Here is a 19,348-nt window from a genome sequence, read left to right as displayed (position 1 = left end):
CAAAAGGACTGCAATTAACAAAATAAAACAAATCCCTTTTTAGTTCAAATAGCATTGCTTCTTTCCCCTTCTTCAAAGTGATGGTGTCAAATTGTTGCTTTCCTCTCGCGGTTTGCCATAAACTAGCAACAACGGAAATATTTTCCAGTGCGCGATGGTTTTCACTCGCCTAATGCCTTTCACCTGAATATTTTAAAGCACTTAGCAAAAGCAAAGGGTGGGGAAGGATATTGATTTTCTTGGATTTTTCTTCAGTTTATATGAGGAGTTGCAGGCAGAGAGGTGGTAAGTAACTTGCCTCAGGTTACAGAATGACTCATCAGCAGAGTCAATAATAAAACCCAGTCTTCTGGAGTCTCTGATTATTCTGTTCACAAGATAATCCAAAAAATGCGATGATTTCACTTCAACTCAAAGTTTGGTAATGTGTGTTTCTTGGAAAAAAGTGTTCTGTTTGTGTTGGGGAAACATCCTGGTTTATTCATTGTGTTGATATAGTAAATTGCTAGCCCATCCAGTGCTGGAGAGCAGTGCCAGTGACGTTCTGGGCTTAGAGTTCGTGAATGACTCTCACACAGTCATCATCTTGAAAGCTGTATGGCAAACTCACAACTGTGAAGCTGCTGGAAAGGGCACAGCAGTATTAGTCTGCAACAGCTGGGAACCCACAGAGTCTTAATGGCAAAGAACGAAGCATAGTCACTTGAAATAAATACTCTTTATTTTTTTTTCATGGACTTGTTTGCAATATGATCTTCTCTCTGTGGAGGAATGCCTTAATAGATGCAGCTTAAAGGTTTCTTTCCCTATCTTTGGAAACAAAATAACTGAAAAGAAAAAATTGAGCTCTTACATATAAAACCAGCTTAGATTTGTCATTAAAATACTATGGCTGAAAAGTGTTGATAAAACATAAAAATATTGACTGGCAATATTAACCCTTGTGAGCAGTCTGAGATCTTTATGGTATCATGGTCTTTGGAGAGAATTTTGTGGCTGGACTGGCTCTCCTAAGGGGTGGCATGGGCTTCCCCATGCTGTGGCTATTGCAGGCCTCCCTGTGGAGCACGAAGACCTGAGATTGCCACCCCAGCACTCCCACAAAGTCTGATGAGAGACTTGCTGGTGCTGTCTGTTTTTCTGAGGCATGTCTCTCAACTGGTTTTGTACTTAGAGGTGGGCGAGAAGAACACAGTATTGCCTCTGAAACATAAATTTCTCTTTTGGACAAAAATTGTATATATTTTTTTTCAAAATAAATAAAGAAAGAAAGAAAGGGAAAAAAAAAAGCGCTCCCCAGTAGTGTCTCTAGAAGGCCAGCCCCATTTTCTTGGGGGAACTAACAAGGCAGCAGCTTCAGTGACTTGTCCTCACAAGACAATTAAAGGTTTTCAACAGACTTCCTAGACCACTAAATAATCTTAGACCATCACAAAGAAAAAGACATTTGTAACATTCAGATCCTTTCTACTTCTATTTGAGATGAAATGCAGCAAAGCCACATGGCAAGTGGGGTTGCTGAGCCAGCTGCCAGGTAGTACCTCCAAAAGCCTCCTGATGCATCCCCTGACATAGCAGCTGGTGGGATGTGCACATTGATCTACCCAGGCCTCAGTGAACTCTAAGGCTGGTCCAAAATTGTGGTACTTCAAGAACTGCTTCAATTGCTGATTGTTGCTCTGCAATTCTATACTTTGTCCTCCTTTTCAAGACTTTCCTGAATTTGGGTGTCCTGAAAGCTATTGCAGATAGCACCATATCTGTGCTTTGCAACGAACTTTTAGGGCCTCCATGTGGAGAAGTGTGCTGCTGACAAGCACAGTCCCCTTCCCATTAAATACTCCTGCGCTGTGAGGAAGTATGACTCCTAGTGGCTTTTTAGCCCACAGGAAGAAGGGTGATGCTACTTCTCTCTTTAACATGAAACTTGTCCCTTGGGCAGACCTCGTGCTGCACACCTTGGAAAACATTCTGACTTTTCAGGACCCAGACTTGTATGGCACAGCTGGGTCTTAATCAACCCTGTCACACAAATCTCTCAGCTTCATTTCTATACCAAAGTTTTTGTTTTAAAAAAAAAAAAAGATCTGGGAGAGACATCACAAAGGGACTAAAAGCTGTACTGGAGGTATCTCCCCTGCAGGCATTATTCCTCTGAATAGGGCAGAGTTTAGCACAGGTCAAAAGAGAACTGCTGATCTGGAAATAATGGTGCATGCCGGAAAGACCCCGCCGTCACACCCGGCCCCCCGGCTGCGCACCCCCACCAGCCAGTGCCACAAAGCGAAACACAAACAAGGATTAGCTGCAAAATTGTTATTACAGCTCTGTGGAAGTAGCATTATTATGATGGTTATTATCACGCTCAGGTCATTAAAGACTGCAGCTCTGTGCCAGAGATGTGAAGCAGCAGCTTCAGAGATGCTCTTGGGAGTGATAGGTCCGTGCCGCCTCAGGCTGCTCACTGTTGCATTGCTTTCCAGGCAGTCTTGTTGTAAAGTAACCTCTGATAACGCATTCTAACAATATTTTACCATCAAATATAAAAAAGTCATGTTTGCAAAAAGCTGAAAATGACGCTATCTTACACAGCACGTGTATATGTTGGGCAGTCCAATGGATATTGCTCTGGATTAGCTTCAGTGTATATCCCCTTCTAAAAAGAAAGTGTACTAAGAAAGTCCCTTTACTTTAATTACATCATGATGTGCACTACAAAACTCTATCCTAAAGGCATAAACTATGTTCAGGGGTGAACAACATAACAGGCATTACGCACAGTAGTGGTGGGACAATTTTTTCAACTGTCAGGTGTTTTCTACCAACTGTAGATATTCCATACCAGCCTGCTACTAATCCCTTCCCTTCCCTACTAAGGCCTTCCAGCCAAATGTTAGATAAGGCCACTGAGTGAAATACTAACTTTAGCAGAAGTTCCAGGAAGGAAAGCTCTGTGAAAATCTGCCTGGTTAAAACTTCCCTGAAATGAAGGTCAAAATGCCAGACTGAGTTACATCGGGCTAAGGGAAGGGACACAGCCAATCTCCTCCACCAGCTGGTTCCCAGAGACTCACACTCAGTGGAGAAGGGTCAGGAAAGGAATGGAAAAATACTGAGTGCTGTTTGGATTTGACTCACCCCCATCTTAAACTTCAGGTTTTTGGCCACATACCTGGTGGGTGTAAAATGTCATGTAAAGGAAATTACAAAGAAGCAGGGAAGTAAATCATCACCCTGAAGTCCCAGCCAAAGCGAGGGCAGTGAGCAGTGGACATCATCCTTTCTTCCAGAGGTGGTCTCAGAGATGCCTCTCATCCCTGCCATCCCTTCCTTTTAAATTCTTTTTCTAACAAAAAAACAAAACCAGCAGAAGACTCATTTGAATTTACACCACCAAGCCTAATTTACCTGTTGACAAGGCAAAACCTACACTGATATTATCTGTCCTTAAAGCAGGCCAGCATGAGGCTAGCTATCATGCAGGAAGCACTCAGTGATGGGAAGCATTTCCTAGATGGATCTGTTTCAATAAGAGAAGAAGCACCCTGCCATCTTGACATCTAAATGTGGTAAAAGACAACAAGCAACGTAGCCTCCACTGGCATGCTTCATCCCCACAGACCGAGGTGGTGACGGCAGACTGATCGTGTGGTGTTTTACACTAGAAACCTTCTCATCCTGGGGTCTCTGCTTATGTGAACACAAATCTTAGATGTCTAAATACATTTAAAGTCTGCTTGCACTGTTATATCTGTAGTGTTCTGTGTGACCCTCTTAAGCACTAGCTGTATATATTGAGGCTATCAGAAATGGAAGACCTCCATGTCACCTTGTGTTATTAAAAATCCCTGTAAAATAATACAATAGTCACTTTACAGTAATACTTGCGAAGATACACTTGGAAAGCTCCCAAGATCTGTGGAAACAGACCAAGAAATAAAGATATATATATTTAACGGGTAAAAGAAATCCCGTAGTATATAGCCTGCATCCATCCAGGAGAGCCAGGAAACTTGATCTGTAAACTCCTGCAAGCGTGAATGGAGGTAACTACTTCTTTATACACAGAGGAAATCTTGTGCTTGTTAGACAGAAGGAGTATTCCAAAGCATCCCTCACCTGGTTGTGAATCTTGCTTTTCCATATACTTTCATCTTGCCAAGGAAAAACAGGCTTCAACTATCCTAAGGAGATTCCTTCAGACTGCATGCTAGTGTACACAGCAGGGCAGTCATGACCGTAGTGAAAGATCTGTATTTCATTGGCAAATATGCTTTCTGCAGTACCACTTGCCTTTTGAATATGTTTGAAAAATACGCGCTAGAACAGAGTGTTCCTGTTTGCTTTTCACACTGACAATTACCAGAGCTCAGGTTACAAGTACATTAAGTCCCCTATACATATGCCAAAGAGAAAAAAATGTGCTGCTTCTAAGGGAATATGGGTTTTCCAAAAATCTCTTCCTATTCCCATCCGGGGCAGTGTTGCTCCCTGCACGATATTCTCCCCTCTAAAATTGGGTAACAGAGGGTGATAATGGTTCATACTGGGTAAGCCTGGTATTAGTGGGCATGGAACTATGCTTTCAGAGAAAGTGTTGTCTCTGTAAGAGGAAAGGAAGAAAGCAAAAGTTTTGCAAGACGACACAAGTCCTAGGGTAAAATCACACCATGAGAGTGAGCGAGTAATGAAATGATGCCCTGGTTTTAAGCAGAGGCTGGGCCCTCCTTGAACACAGGTAATAAGAAGGGTGAGTTATAAAATAACATTGGAATGTCATATGCTTCATACATGCACCCCTTTGAGGAAGAAGTCAAGCAAAGGGGCAGGAGACCTACAAAGGACCTGCATGGATGAGCAAGGAGCTCTTGGAAAAACTCAAACAGAAGAAGGAAGTACACAGAATGTAGAAAAAAGGGACAGGCCGCTTGGGAGGAATACGGGAACGTTGTTGAGAGAGTATGCAGGGATGTGACAAGGAAGGCTAAGGGCTATTTGGAATTATATCTGGCAAGAGATGTCAAGGACATTAAGAAGGCCTTCTTCAAATGTATCAGTAGCAAAAGGAAGACTAGGGAAAATGTGGGCCCACTGCTGAATGGGGTGGGTGCCCTGGTGATGAAGGATGTGGAGAAGGCAGAACTACTGAATTCCTTCTTTGCTTTAGTCTTTACTGGTAAGGTCAGCTTTCCGGAATCACAGACCCTGGAGAGAAGAGAGAAAGTCTGGAGAAAGGAGGACTTTCCCTTGGTCGAGGAGGATTGGATTAGAGATCATTTAGGCAAACCTGACACCCACAAATCCATGGGCCCAGAGTGCTGAGGGAGCTGGTGGATGTTACTGTTAGGCCACTCTCCATCATCTTTGAAAGGTTGTGGAGAGCAGAGTAGGTTCCTGAGGACTGGAAAAAAGCCAGTGCCACTCCAGTCATCAAAAAGGGTGAGAAAAAGGATCCAGAAAACTACAGGCCAGTCAGCCTTACCTCCATCCCTAGAACAGCTCACCATAGATGTCATCTCTAAGCATGTGGGGGAGAAGAAGGTGAACAGGAGTAGTCAGCATGGATTCACCAAGGGGAAATAATACTTAATGATCTGACAGTCCACTCCAGGCATCTCACCAAAATGCTCCAAACTGCTTCCCAGGGATCCTTGCCCACATTTACCCACTGTAGACTGAATTTATTCTCCAACCTCTAGCTCCCAGCTATGCAAAAGGAGTAAATTGGCTGCTGCATGTTTCCTCTACACTTCACTGGGCTGTTTTTAAAACCACATAAAACTACTTTGATGGAGCTGGACTCAGCCGAGCAATCCCTGTGCTTTTTGGGAAGACTGAGCTAACGTTGGTACACAGTGTTGATGTCTCCACCTGCAAGCAGTGCTGGCTTTTGAGCAGGAACTCAGGTAGTGGATTTAACCAGTCTGTCCTGAGAGGAGGATGAACTTAAAAATGGAATTCCAGCTTTAGAAATTATTTCCAGGATTAATGACAAGGGATATGTGAGCACCAGATCTACAAAACTGCTATGGAGCATTCAACAGAATTTGCACCTCAAAACATGCACATAGGAAACAATGCTTCTCAGAGGATAAGTTGTTGTCTAACTCTGTAGTAAAGTATCAGAGGCACGTCAGTTTGAATAGAGAGAGAAAGCCTCAGATGATCTGATCTCAAATGCTATGGATAGGAATAGATTCCTACTTTTGTTTCCTTTTAAAGAAACCTAAGGCACATCAGCCTCAATAAGAAGAAAAGTTAGCCCCCCCCCCCCTTTTTTTTTTTTTTTGATATTTTATGTATGTTTAACTTAACATGACATTGGGAAAGATATTGATTCACTTACATCAAATTAACTTGTTGAACATTAACATTAACCAAGCCCAGTAATTCCTGTCAAGCCTCACGTGTTAATAAGGACACAATTATACAATCCTGGTCTATGCCACTTCGAGTTAATTAGAGCACAAGCCTTAACAATGTGTGACACTTCATGCACAACAGCCGCCTTACTACATCCAATGCTCATTTGAGACACCAAGTTTAATTTCAAGCTGTGGGGTTACAGCAGAGCCGGCAGATGAAATGTGTTCAGGAGTACAAATGATGACCCTGGGAAGATGCAACAAGCAGCTAGGGGCGAGCCCCCACACCCCACTCTCCACTGGACCCATGTGCCCCACTGCTACCTTCCTGCCCCGTGGGGAGGAACAGCACAATGGTTACATTTTTCTGAATCTTTCCATCCGTTGACATTAACACTAATTCCTTTGATTACTACAGCTCAGACCATTCTTCCCCCACCCTTTTTTCCCCTCTTTGTGCTGCCGAGAGTGTTTTACTCACTGTCACTGTTTCCTCTCTATCACCCATTAGTCAGCCAGCTCTCCCTGGTTGTGTGGGCTCTTCATGTGAATGTGAGAAAGCAGGCATGAAGAAACCTAGGAAAATGTGAATGCAAAACCACAAAAATAATGGCAGGCATCGCTGAGTCCAGGTGCAGCCATTGAACATGCATTTAACTTATTTCTGAGTTATCTTAGCATAAACTTGTGGTTGATACCGTCACTGTTGTCCTGGCAGACTCATTATGCTCTGAACTCTGCGTGTTTTTTTTTTTTTTTTTTTTTTTTTTTTTTTTTTAAAAGAACATCCTAGGAGATTCAAGTCCCACCTACCAAAGATATTCAGAAGAAAACATCTTGCTGTGACATTTCTCAGGGAACTTGACTGCTGCTTATTCATACGTAAAACATTTATACCTCATTATTTCCTACCAGCCTTTCTTCTCTACCGCTCTTTTTCTTCCTCTCATCCAAAGAAACCCTGCCTGAAGCCACTGGGACAACACCCTCATCCCCTGACAGCTGTGCACCAGGACCAGCTCTGGAGGCCTGCTTGGACTGCTGGGGTGTATTTGTGCACAGCCATGCACCTCAGACACCAGCTGCACCCCTGTCCTGCTTCCCTTCCCTTGTGCAATGGCCACCAAAGCTGCCTGGTGGTGTGAGGACGAGATGGCTTGTGAGACACACACTGGCTAAAATTTATTTTTATTTTACCCTCCCATTTACCCTTGTGGGTGTGCAGAAGGAAGAGCACGCGAGCAATGCTGTGGAGTGCTGGTCACACTATGGCTCCTTCAATAATGTAGTGACTCACTAAAGCAGATCACTCTGATTTAGTGCGGGGTACCAGAAATCCTTTGGATGGCTGCTGCTATATGATCTCATGCAGACAAACCACCTGCTAGTGGGCTGCAGCAGCCATAAATTGGTCCTGGGGATGTTTGGATGAAAAACCGCCTTCTCTGTTGTCCGAGGAGATCTGATTTACCTGGATAAAATATCTATTTACTGCACATAAATTACCATTAACATATTAGCTTAATAATAACTTCCACTAGTAGCTCCTGAGCTTTCTATACTCCCGTTTTTGTGCGGATATATGCACCCACAAATGTGCAAACTATAGTGTGTTGGAAAAAAATACAAGCATATATAGCACGTATAAATGCTACTAATAATGTTCATAAAGGATAGGAAACCAAGCCCCACTAAAAAAAAACAGCAACAGAAAGAGATAGCAAGGAAGATTTAAGGTCAGTTGTATACTTGTTTATGGTTCCAGTTCAATTCCTCTTTTTTTTTCTTTTGTTTTTTTTTTTTCTCCCCAGATTACAAATTTTGATCATTCTTAAATTCCAGTGTTTTGATTTTTATATACCTTTAACAAATTATTAAAAGCCATTTCTGCTTTATTTTTAATCCTTCATGGATCATTTTCAGAAAAAAAAAAATGATGTTTTAAATTTTAAATTTTTTCCCCTCTCTCCCCCCCAACTTTTTTTGCCATCATCTGCAACAGAAAATCTAGTAGGCTTGTATAATCTCTTTCTTTTTCCCACTCTGCACCTTTTCTCCTTTCTTTTTTTTTTTCAGGTTCTGAAAAGCCATACTGGAGAGAAATTGTATTTTTCAAACCTTAGAGAGTTGCAAAGTGGCCCAGAAAAGAAGCAGAACCCCACTCTACCTGGGATTGTTCAATTCACAGCAATCATGAGCAAAGAATATCAAAGAGAAGTAATGATAATGCTGCCACTGCTGCCAAAGTAATACTCTTTTGAATATTGCCAAATAAAAATAGCTGCAATGATTCAGAAGGTTTCTCGGGAACACATTCCTCTTCTTTTGTTAAACATGCATGAAAAAGAAAAACCTGGCTTTTGTAAAACAAGTGTGTTTCATTAGAAACATCAAGCAAACTTGATGATAACATTGCACAGTGCATTTATAAAAATGCAGGCCAGGAGATGTGCTGGCCAGAAGTGAGAACCCACTGCACCTCTCAGCTCTCAGGCAGAGCTGGTGCTCTTGGAACAGATCTGTGCTGTGGAAAAAATACACCTGACCCTTCCCCATCCACACCAGCATCGTGCCAGCTCTGTGGAAAGCTTGCTGGGGTCTGGATCCAGCACGGCTCCCTTTTAGTGCTCAAAATCAGGGGTCTTTGACTGCATTTCACCTCAAATCTAGCAGAAAACTTATTCCTCAGACACAGATATTGTGCCAGTTTCAAGACAGATATTCCATTTTGTGTTGGTTTTGGATGTGAAACCAACATTGGTCTGATCATGGAAACTGAGTTGCAGCTTTAAATTTGGAGAGGCACTCGGCTCTCCTGAACGCTTTTAAATGCTCTCAGTCCTTTGGATGAAAAATGCTCACACCTGTTTCACCATTAGTCACTTGGCAAAATGGTGGCAAAAATGCCACCACTGTCTCCAGAGGACCAAACCCCAGGGCTAACCCTTGCTAGATGCATAGCTTCTTCTTGAACACCCTCTTCATTGTACTAAGTACCCAAAGAAAAGGTAATTGTACAATTGAATCACAGTCCAAGTGGCATTTTCTTTCACTCCAAACAAAGCCACGAGGTTTACATATATAAAACACAGCTCCCTGCACAACATTATTCCGAGGGTGTTTTAGGCAAAATAACATGCTGGATGCCAAGACTATGAGCTGCTGAACAGAAAATCCAGCTATCATTAATGCAGGTATCCATCCTCCAGTGGAAACAGACTCCATCAACAGCAGACAGTCATGGCTTTTAATATAATTCAGCGGCAGATAATACAAAGCAGCACTTTCACAACTGGAGCATGGATGAAAAATGACACAGTCCAGGAACATGAAAAGTAACAGGCCTGGCGGGGTGAAGTCCTGACTGGCTTTAACTGGAAAGCCTGTTTTCTCTTGAGCGCACGTGTTTGCCAACTTCAAATGGCACTTACTATTTTTGGTAAAGTTGTTGCAAGCCCTCACGCATGCTTCATCCAGCACCAGTTCAATGGTATATGATAATCATTTGGTATTAAATGCTGGCAGCAGAGCCAGAAGGTTTCCTTCATGCATCCTCCTACAACTGCCAAGGCAATCAAATTAATTCTGTTAACAGCCCGCCAAGTCAACCAGCCCACTAAACTGTCCCGTCTTAAAAATGAAACCGAGACATTCATATCAAATCATGCCGTTTCCCCACCGAGTGCGATCGCTGGACCCCAGCCAGCAGGAATGACTGCTATCATCATATGATGCCATACGATGGCTCTAACGAGCTGACATTTCCTGTTGCTAAATTGCCATGTCTGAAAGCCAAACCAAATAGCGTTCTACTATTGGAAACCAGACGATGGTTTCTGACTTTTCCTTTTACCTTCTGTTTCCTCGCTTTCAAAGTTTCTCCATCCAACCCTGCCTAGATAAAGAGTTGAAAGCTGCTCTCACACCATATGGAATATATCAGACTGGTCTGTAAAATGAAGCTGTCTCGTGTTGCTTCCCTAGGCCCTGTTGTCTGCTCGAAAACTGAGCCATTCCTGTGTTAATGGAAACAGGGGGCTGCCAGGAGTGAGCACCGCTGTGGAGGTGACACACAGCTGCCCAGCCATAGTGTTGTGCCCAGGGTCCACACCTGAGCTTGATGCCAGCCCATTTCCCTGTCCTCTGGCCATGCATTTCAGCAATTAACAACAGTGGCAGAAGAGAGATTTCAAATACCCTTTCTAGGATCTCAAGGGAGTCAGTGGAGAGCATTCGAGTTACTGTCATTGTTACATCTTTTGAGTCTCCCGTAATCACCACTTGGTATAGCGAAATGTTCATGCCTCTCTTTAGAATAATTGCCTTAATTTTTCACCATACATTTTTCATCCAAAAGAATACTATTTTGGAGGTCAAATCACGATTGCATGTTGAAATCATTGCGGTCTTAACATGGTGTCAGTGATGCAGATGATTCTATTGAAGCAGGAACACAACAGATACACTCCAGGAATACCAACAAGAAGAAAAATTACAGGCTCAGGCATCCCATGGCAATTCAGAGCTAAAAAGTAACGTTCTGTGATAGGTTCTTAACACATGCTACTTGGCATGGTTAGCAAGATAGCAGACAAATATGAATTGAACAAGGAAAAAAGAGATATTTTGCCAGAAAGAGGATGGAAAGTGGGAAGAATAGCAGAAAAGTGATTTTTATTTTTTATTTTTCCACTCGTATACAAAAGGCAACTAGGTATGGGGAACTGTAATTTTTCTAGTTCTCATTTGCTATGCTAGGGTATAGTCAGAGTGGGGATTTTATCTAGTTGCACCAAGCTGCTCTGTTAAGACTATGAATGAAATAGGAGCCTGTTTAGCTGGCAGCATAGCTTTCTTCATAGCCTTTACTTTTGCTCTCCAAATGGTGTATGGATTTCATGTACCTCAAGCTGTACTTGCAGACTTTTTCCTAATCCGCTACACTGGTAGTTTTGGCTATCCTCCATCAACTTAACTATTAAGTCTCAAAAGTCTGTTATACATTTTATAGACTTGGGGGAAGCTCATTTTTCTAGTGTGCAGGCTACTTGCAAAGGGCTGACCTTCATCTGTTCAGTTTGGCTTGCTCTCTTTTGAAGTAACACATTTCATGTTAGCAGCACTAATAACTAATAAAAAATTATTTCACTTATTTCTTTGGAAGAGATCTAATTTGAGTAATGAAAACTCTCTACCACAGGAAAGTGTTTCCTCTGGCAGTAACGCCCTATACAGCAGCAACACTGAAAAATCCTTGCTTGTAACAATCCACAGCACTGGTAGGCACTGAACACGCCTTTACCATTTCCAGTTGTCTGTGTCATGAGCTGAAGCAAGTCTCCTCTTTGAGGTTGCATGAGGTGACAAAAAAGGTGAACAGAACCATGAACACTAGGAATAAGAACTCTTCAGATTTTGCTAATTTAAGAGGTTTTCAACATAGGCCTTTTTCTGAGAAGGAAAATAAAATGGCGGTACCCCAAAGGCATCTCAAATAGACTTTTACCTAGGCTTTTACTGTAAGATAATCTATTCCTTCCCTGCCTGTTCTGGGATACAGAGGTCAGTGCACTGTAGTTCAATACAATCACCAAGTATGTCACGTGTTCCTTATAATTTTGAAAGCATCCACTTTGTTCCTTCCTAGTGTGACAAAGATTTCTAGGAGGTTTAAGGGATATTTAAAACTATTGAAGAAAATAGGTACTGGCTCAGATAAAAATAATTTTCTTCTCAAAGCACTGAGAAGGGCTACCGATGCTACATATGGTCCTTCCCACCCCAACCACTTTTCTTGGCTAGGGATTTCTATTATCAAGACACTACAATCTAAGTTACAAGCCTGTATGGTTTCATGGAACCAAACCAGTCATCTGCCTTTGTATTTAATTAATTTTCATCTTCTGGAATTACTAATTAGGAAAAACAGATATTTTTCCTAGGTAGTGACGCATTTCATTAAACCTGACTAAAAGTCCATGGTATACATAATAGATGTTTTGTACTCTGTAGTTTAAACAGAACTAGATATTGTGTCAGACAATCAGAAAATAATATTCACATTCAACCATCACATAGTTTTTGTTTAAAAACATTGTGTAACAAACAGTAAGCATAGATATAATAGTGTACACAATGCAAATGAGAATGCAGGGTTGGGTAAATTAGTCCATTTAAAATAGGAAGTGTCCCAAATCTCAATAGGGTACTGAAAAAACAGTTCAGGACAAATTTGCTTAACTTAGCCATAGGGAGAATTATTTGCAGTTGTTATGTTAATACAGATAACATGTTTTTCAGCAAGTGGGCTATGATGTACGCTACTTTGTGTTGACACTTTGTTTTCTAATGCAACAGCTGGGTTCATATGGAATGAGTTTAATTACAAGAGGTGATCTTTCAAACTACTGTTTCTCAGAGAAGTTCTGGAGAAGAAAATGGGATCTTGGTATTAAAGAAATGCCCACAGGATTAGTTCTGTTCTCTATTGGCCAAGAGGAAAACACATGAAGAAAAATTCAAGCGACTTTCCACTCCTATTTTCATGATGCTTGCATTCATTAACAGGCACACGTAGACACACTGACCTGTTGCTGGAAGGGTGAGTACATTGAAAAGAATGAGAGAAGGAAAGTTATATCGCAAGCTGACAATGTCTGTTAATTAATTAAGAGAATGCTAGGTCATTTCTGAATAGGCTTAGTGTCAAACTCATGCTTCCCTCAGACTCTGGCAGCGTTTACAGCATGTTGTTGATAATATAACTTGAGGTCTCACTGGCTTTGACAGCTCTGCAAGGGTATTTTGGAAGGATTTAGTGTTTTTGAATAGCTCATTTCACTAACCCATAAAGAAACACTTTCCTTCAACACAAGCACAAGTGGTTATTTTCTATACTTAATAAGGCCAAGGTAAAGAAAACCCAACTGCATATTTTTAAATATTTTATCTTTACACAAGCCTAGGTTATGCAGAACACAGAGCCATATACATACTTTCACAGAGAAGGTAATAATATCTGACAAAATCTCAAGAACTGCCTAACCTGAACGTCAAATTATTCAAGAAGGATTTAAAAAAAAAAAAAAGGCACAACAGAAGCATTATTATGGATAAGAAAAACCCTGTCAGATGAAAAGCTGCATCTTCTGCTTGTCTCTAAGGTAGAGAAGCATCAGAAGGTCTAAAACTTCTGTACATTTCCTACAGTACAACATATAGTATTAAACAACCACTTTTCTTTGAAGTATGTGTGGAACATCTATGCCTATAAGTGGTTCTATGACCATATACAGGGCCCAACTAATTTCCCCTAGAGATTTCCTTACTTACAGGGTAAGTGTGTGGGGAATATGGAGAGACTGAGCTGCAGGAGTTAAAGAATTTGGACTTTTCCCCACACTTCTAGCAAGTTTTTAGATGTCCCTATTCTGTGGTAGACTTCTCTTAGTGTACTGAAGACTTTCTATCCACTACAATAAAATCCTCTGTAACCAGTATTGTAAAGTTAGGTTTAACTTATTTTCTCTTATTCTTGTTCTTATTTATTCTTATTCTTGTTCTTATTCCACGTGAAAGAGTTTAAAAATGCCTCCACGTTTCACATAGGTTTTCTAACATGAGATGAGAGACATGAGCAGACCAAAGACTTCTATGAAATATGTTACTACAGAGTGAAATTAACATCCAAATCTCTAGCTCATCTGCATGTACAACCTGGGGAAAGAAAGAATAAGAAGTAGAAATAATTATAAATAACCATGATCTTCTACTTCCTGGCATTCTCTTTTTTTTTCACTAGTCGCTGAGTTTTTTGGTTGTTATTTTTTCATTTTATTTAGATGAAAGGTCATGGTGATGTCCTGTCTTCATCACAGCACAGCGCGTATGTGTCCCAACAACTCATACATCACTGTACTTAGGAAGCTAATTAAAAATACAGTAATTTACTACTAGCTTTGGATTTCTTTTAAATTAACCTTCACCTCTACAAGAGCCTTTAAATGCTTTCTCATAAGCACCCAAGACCTCTTTTAGTGGATCAGCAGAGGCAGTTGTGTCCCCCTTTCACTGGGGCTAAGAGTAGTTTCAGATGTTAGCATCTTCATATCCTGTCCTGCACTGTCCCAGTAGATCTGGGATCCATTTAGAGCCCTGCACTTAGTCATTACGTTAGTCATAGACGATGAAAACATTCTGTTCCTGTTAGCCGTCCAAGCTCTAAATCCCAGCCCTGGAGGATATGCAATAAATACAACACAATTGTGCACTGAGAGAGCCCGGCTGGGTTGGGTAGTGCAGGAAGTGCATTGTGTGATTAATAAACACACATAAAATGCTTTTTAATGGCAAACTTCTGAATCTGCAGAATCTATATAACCTCCCCTAAGTTTCCTAGCATGACCTTCCGGGGCATTAAAAGTGAGAACTGAAATGCACCAAACAGGATTCCACCTCAAATTGGCACCGTGGAGCAGTGCATGTGGCATTCCTCAGTCAGCTGCGTTGACACGCATTTATGCTAGGCAAATGTGGTAAAAGAAAAAAAAAAAAGTATTCCAAATGCAATCATAAAACATATTCTATTTTAAACACTGCGTTTTACAGAAAAAGACTGTAAGCGGGCATAGCCAAATGCAGTCTCCATAGCTTTGTCCAAGTACAAACACTGAGTGTACTTTTCACTTCCAGGATTTTCTGTAGCCTTTGACAAATATCTTTACTCACTGTTTGAAAATAAAGGATAAGCACTGTGGTAAGACCTGTGAAAGGCAATCAAATTAAATGCCATCTATATAAACCTGAGAAAAATCTGAAAAGTCAACAATGCCTCCATCAGAGAACTGTTACAACACTTCACTGTTATAATTATTATAACGTTATAATATCTTCCTTAGCAACAGCCTACAGTTTGTTTAAGCTAAATAAATTTTAAGAGGTTGACATTGTGATGATTCAGTGGATAATATAGTTGGGTGCTTGTTAAGCTACAAGTAAAATTTAATCCCATTTCATTTCATAAATGACACCTGATTAAGCTTGCCCAGCATGTCATATGCCAGAGGAGAGCCACCCTCATACAAGAGCTGAACTGACTGAGAAAAATGATGGGAGAGGGCCGAAATAACAGCCACCATAATTCATTCTTTCAGTTAGGATAATAATAATTCAGATAGAAAAGGAGGTGACTATTCCTGTCTTGCAGAGACTTGAAGAAAGTGACTTTCCCAAGATCACCCAACAAAGCAAGTACTTGAGTCCAAACTGATAGGATCCTACCCAATGCTCTCCCCGTTAGGTCACAGAGGATGTGCTTCATTTTGACATTCCTTTGTGTGCAATGAATGCACACTGTATCTCCTCATTTCAATTCAACATGCTTTCTGTTTGCGTTTTGTAACTGAAGCACCTCGTTACGGTCTTGTCACAACCTATTCATTAGGCAACAAGTAGTTCACTATGCATCATTATCCTCTTTGCACCCATGTTTCACAACACTGTTGGAATTTGCAGCCCCTAAGCATTCACAAAACAATTTATTTCACTGTAGAAATTACTCCAGTAGTTGTGGAAACCCCATCGCTATGTTCTCCGGAGGGCCCCCAGCCCCAGATCCCTGGTAGCTGGAGCGTGGTGCAGCCATTTCACACCGGCACTTCTGCAGCCATGAAGGGGGCTTGCATCTGGCTCTGCTCTGAAACTTCCTCTAACTCAGCCACAAGTCCATTCACCTAAGTTTCTGGGGTTGTTCAGCTGTTAAAACGTAAAGGTTGGCATTTTCGACAAAGACTAGCTGGGAAGGTGCCTGGCTTTCAGTGACAATCCCTAATACAGATATTTTTGTGATTTCCTAAGAGAGCTGTGTTCAGCTTCACAAAAAGCAAACAACCTGAGTCAGTTTAGAAAATACAGGAGAGGATTGCTTGGGAAGGCCATGAGAGCACACGTTCACGTGTTATCAGAATAGCTCTGGTAAGGCCCTTACACTTCTGTACAACACAGCTGCACTTAGAGACATTGAAAGAGAGGTGCGTGAAGAGGCAGCCTGTATGACCTCGATCTTTTCCAAGCACTTCATTTATCCCCAGTGCAGCACTAAATCCAAGAGATTCCTGTGGCCCTGTAGTAAGAGCCAGCTCTATTACAAGCATAGCTAAATCTTCACTTTGGTATCAGTCGTGCTGTGGTCTGCTCCCCTGCTTTACCATCTGGAATTACAGAGCAGAGGCCTGAGAAGTTTCCATGGTGGCTTCAATAACAACCAATTGCTTCTGACTGGGAACCATCTGATCTGTTTTGTATTCAAAGTCTTTGCTGGAAGGAATTATGGTTCTGTGAATATTATTGTGTTCTTACTCACACATTTATTAGATACAGAATATTTTTACTGAGCACTTCTTAGAATCATTATAAAGCACTTTAACACTTTTATATGCTTTAGCCAGCCCTGGTCTCTGCCTTGGCAACTGCGCCTTCCACTTTTTCCCTCCCCCTACCCCCAAATAAAAGAAAATAATGATATAATTCAGGAGACAAATGCTGAGAGTATCAGCAGATGTGTTTGAGATCCTCCACGTTCTCTCTGACTCAGGGTCTTATCCAAATCCCCAGATGAACTCTATGCAACTGATTTCACTGATTTGAAAGGGTTTAGATCAGGCCTTTTTCACTGACCTGGGCAAGTCCCTTTGTCCCCTCTACTTGGCATACACTTTTGTGGAACACAGATGGCAACAGGAACCCTTCTTCAAACTTCTTGCCTGGGAGCTGCCACATAACCACATGTTATAAGGATGACAGACTAGGAAACAGTTAACAGTCCAGCCACTATTACTGCAGGTTGAAAAGAAGTATTTTTGTTTACATTTCCCTGTTGCTTACAGCACTCAAAACTAAAAAAAAAGAAATATGTGATGATGAATGATGTGTTTATGTGTTTGTTTCCCACCCACATTTTCCTACCATAAAGAAATACTTCCTCACCAAGAAATGCGGGGTTAAGAGCAAGGTGTCAAAGGACAGGACAAACGTTGGAAGCCTCTTTTGCACAAGGGCTCTGTTCTGCAATTTTTGGGACTCGAATGTGAGGAAGAAGCCATTCCTCTTGCTCTGTTAGGGCTGCTGCAAACATGCTTGGCACCAGTGGTGGTGGGTGGTTGGGTGTAAGACCCTCTGGGAGCTCCTCACTGTTCCTGGAGAAGGTACGAAGCTGTGCTGGCCCACTAGGGCCAGCGGTGGCTCCCCAGTGCCGGGAGGCTAGGCTTGCAGGGGCTTTGCTGCTGGGAGATTCCTGGTCTCTCCTCACCCTGCTGCTCCGCATGCCTCTGCCTGCTTGCCGCAGCCCAGTCCTTCAGCTCCACTGATTTATTTGTTTCCCAGCGCAGAGCTCTCCGAGACCAGCCCTGAGCCACGGGTGAGCTGCAGGACGGCCAGCGGAGCAGGAGAGCAGCAGGCTCTCCATGGTGATTTTCTCCAGCCGTCACAGGGCACGCTGGTGTCACGACGGGAAATGATTGCCTATCTGCACTTCTGGGAGGGCGCGTTAACAGCTTGTGGCTCCATTCACACTTCCGTCCGTCTCCCTTCCCCCTTCCCTTTCTTCCCCTCCCCTTCTCGCTCTCTTCTGCTGCCGGATGCTTCAAGGAAAATAAAATTTATGGAAGTGGTTCCAAGAGCTGTTTTTTCTGTGCTGGTGCTAGTCGGTGCATGCTCCTCTCAGGCTCAGCCCTCCCTTCCTGCTGCTGCCCGGCTCCCAGCTTGCTCACCCCGTACCAAAGACGGCTCACATTTCCATTCACTAGCTGCTCCTCCTGCGCCACAGCCCCCAGCTCTGGGGAGCACAGCCTTAGCAGTGCCAGGTACTCGCAGCTCCCTGCCTCTCGCACCTCCTTATCGGATAAACTTCCCTTGGTTTCCTCCCTGGGGAAAGCTTGAATCTCAAGTCTGCTCTGAGACAAAACAGTAAATGATGTTAACTTTCTATGTGTGAATGAGCAATAAGAGAAAGGCAGGACCCCTTGCTTCCTTCAGCCTCTTTTCCTTCCTCGGTGTGCCACAAAAGTATCTCGCTTTTGTGGATGCCAAAATTCATTTTGCCAGGACTTCTAAACTTGCTCTGGTCATTTAAGCCCAAGGAACAACTGCAAAGAGCAGTTCCTTCCCTGTCCTCCTCCTCCTTTCCTGCTCCAGACTCTCCTACATCTTTGTCCCTGTATTTTCTCCCTGTATCCCACTGCAGGGCTTTTGGATTGCTCTATCTCTGTCAGTGATAAGATTGCAAAGTGCAGAACTTGCAAATGCTATCATAGAGGTGCTTTCTGGGTATCATAACACATCTTAGCATTGATCACATGGTGATAGCTGTTGTTATTAAGAGTACCAACACGAAAACTATTTCTTTTAAGCAATGTTAAATATTTGTCATGATTGATTTTCACCAAGAAGGATCCCCAAATGGCCTAGTCTGAAATAATAACCAACAGCCTGTAAAATATTTCATGTAACAAAATGATAAGTACACAAAGAATGTGTTTATGTGACTATAACAAATATAAAATTGATATTAAAACGAGCTCAGAAATTAAGATCCTGTCTGACAGGAGCCAAATGGAAGTGGTTTTCTGGAGGTGTCCTGGAAACCTGAAACTGGAGCAACTGTGCCAGCGGGCCCTGGGACCAGGGACACTCGTGGTGCCATTATAAGGATTGCCCAGCTAACAGACAGAAGCAATATGAAAACAAGTCCGTTTTTAAGGCTTGTTTCTTGGCCTTCCATCTGCAATGATGTCTCACCTCCAATATAGCCAGTGAGTCATCCTGCAATTATTGCTGCTGTCATTCTGGTCCAAATTGCTTGGAGGAAGGGAAGTACTGATAGAGACACTTCAGAAGATTAAAATAACTGTGTCTGTGATGCTTTATAAAAGCTTTGCTATAAGGAACCCACTTTCCCCATGATTACTTTGTTTTGAATTCACTTGTGC

The 19,348-nt window shown here is 42.1% G+C and overlaps 1 long non-coding RNA gene across 1 annotated transcript in view; it reads right to left on the bottom strand.

The window, feature by feature from the left end:
* LOC121069742 overlaps positions 1-19,348 on the bottom strand; it is a 98,924-nt gene that overhangs the window by 12,634 nt on the left and 66,942 nt on the right. Inside the window, exon 2 of the long non-coding RNA XR_005819589.1 lies at positions 6,847-6,941. This is a non-coding gene — a long non-coding RNA (uncharacterized LOC121069742). The remainder of the gene's footprint in view (positions 1-6,846; positions 6,942-19,348) is intronic.

This window comes from Cygnus olor, chromosome 4, assembly GCF_009769625.2.
Source record: "Cygnus olor isolate bCygOlo1 chromosome 4, bCygOlo1.pri.v2, whole genome shotgun sequence".
NCBI classification, from domain to species: Eukaryota; Metazoa; Chordata; class Aves; order Anseriformes; family Anatidae; genus Cygnus; species Cygnus olor.
Note: the sequence above shows the minus strand (reverse complement) of the source record. Positions and strands in the feature narration are given on the sequence as shown.